At 29.6% G+C, this 2,308-nt stretch overlaps 1 pseudogene; it reads right to left on the reverse strand.

The window, feature by feature from the left end:
• Nucleotides 1-1,382: 1,382 nt before the first annotated feature.
• LOC124895142 lies at nucleotides 1,383-2,091 on the reverse strand (annotated as a pseudogene).
• Nucleotides 2,092-2,308: the final 217 nt, after the last annotated feature.

The following is a 2,308-nucleotide window of genomic DNA, read 5'->3' on the forward strand; positions in this document are numbered from 1 at the left end:
CATTGTCAAAGCAGATACCATTATAAAACATTTTCACTATCACTAACAAACATAAATATTTTTTTCAATCGAATAATAATGTTGTTATATTAAATAACATACTTTTTTGATATATAATTAGTTTTTTATTTGAGTTATATTGTTCATTTTATTATATACACAAATAAATGTTTTTTGTACATTCAGATGTTGAAAAACAAACAGTCTTAATCATTCAGTTTTCAGCTCTAGAAACAACATCTTAATCATTCAGATGTTCATTTAGATTTAGACCTCTGAATCTTAAAAAAAACAAATGCATCCTTAATAACTGAGATCTAAATTATTAAAATCAGAAAATTTCAAAAAAATGACAATAGTTTAGCTTAATTAGAGATTTTATAGATATAGTTTGGTATTTACAATTAATAGCTAAACGGAAAAAAATCTCTCACCTCTCTTCTCTCGCTCTTTTATTTTATTTCTCTCTTTATCACTCTCGCCTGTCTTTCTCTCTCTTTCTATATCTCTTTTTTTTTGTAGGCTCTCTTTCTGTATCTCGCTTTTTCTCTTTCATGTTTTCTTTTCTTATAATTATATTTTACGATTTCACCATCTCTTTTTTAATTTAACAGACTTAATACTTATTTCTATGATTTAGCCACATTATGGGTTATATTGTCAGACTTAGTTTTTGATTATGTTTCCGCACTTATCATTCTACGTCAAGGCCGGCAGTTGATTCTTTATTTTTCTTTAAATCTTGCATGCTTGGCTTAAAGGGTTTGCCTTATGATCAATAGATAGTCAGGTGCACTTTCGGGCCCATGTGTTAGATTTATCATCATAAAGATTATTTACTTATCTAGTTTTATGAAACTGTAGCCAATTTTCACAAACTCTGCATTATATGAGTTTGACTTATATATAGTGACAATTTACTAAGTTTTTATTTTTTTATAGTATTTTGACATATTGTAGCAAGTTATCCACCTTGTTTTCAAGTTGTTAGATTTTTATTTGAGGTCATCTGATAGATGAATGGATAAAGTAAAGAGGTTAGCGTATAGGAATAAGCTCTTAACTAATTACATTCAAAAGTTCAGTTAAGAGTCAAATTGCAAATAAAGCAATTCAAATAGTCTCTTAGCAAATAAGAAGAAAATGACCCATTGACCATCACATGTCATCAATCCATATTATCAATAGACAATATTTCAATTATAGCTTTTTACATTATCAGCCAAATTGCTTTAGACTCCACAAAAATGGGTAACAACTAATAAAGAAAGATACCGGTCAAAATTTGCTACTTTCAATCAGAAAAATAGAACTTGCAAAATACAAAGTAGCTTCTAGTTTATTTTCTATGCCTCAATTCCTACTTAAGAAATAGTCACCAACTAGTAAACAAATTCTTCAATATTTTTATCTGAACTTCCTCTTTCATCCACAGCATTTCTAGCCAATTCCTTCCATTTCTTTGCATTTTCTCTAATCACTATTCCTTTCTCTTCTTCCATTACTAACTTTATACATTTTTTAATAACTTCTCTTTTAACTATCCCTTTGTCATCTTATGTTTGGCTCTAACTCCCATCTCCCAAACATCTTTCACAAGCTTTGCATTTGTTGGTTGATCTGTCCATTGTGGCATTGTCACCATTGGCACTCCCAAACTAATGACTTTCAAAGTCGAATTTCATCCACTGTGTGTCAGAAAACATCTTACTGATTCATGTTCAACACTTGTAACTGTGGACACCATGACACTACTAAGCCTTTACTTTCACTAGCTAATTTTATTTCCTCCAAAAAGTTCTTGGGAAGTTTGGATTGTTCAGTAAATCTAACTACCCAAAAGAAGTTCTTGTTGCTATTCTTCAAACCCCATGTCAATTCTTCCATTTGGTTAGCTTCTAGTTTGGCTAAACTTCCAAATGACACATACACCACTGAGCTAATTGGTTGATGGTTTAACCAATTTAGGCTTTCATTTGTCATTGGTTTGAATACACTAAGGTCATACTCTTTGTCATAATGTAGCCTCTTGTCTAAGTACATTGATGGTATTGTTCGTCCAATTGTCTTGATAGGATAAATCTTGTTCATCTAATCAATTAGCTACATACAAAACAACACACAAAATCAAATTTCATGCAACAATTTAAATTAATAAAGTCTAAGGTATTATTTGGTTTAATTCCTTCTATGTTTTTCCTACTACATAAATGATTGAATAAGTAGCATATGTTACTAAACCTTTCTAATGTGTATTAAAATTTTCCATAGGTGCATTTTTTTAAAAGAAATATGTAATTTAAATATT

Source organism: Capsicum annuum, unplaced genomic scaffold (genome assembly GCF_002878395.1).
Source record: "Capsicum annuum cultivar UCD-10X-F1 unplaced genomic scaffold, UCD10Xv1.1 ctg80173, whole genome shotgun sequence".
NCBI lineage: Eukaryota > Viridiplantae > Streptophyta > Magnoliopsida > Solanales > Solanaceae > Capsicum > Capsicum annuum.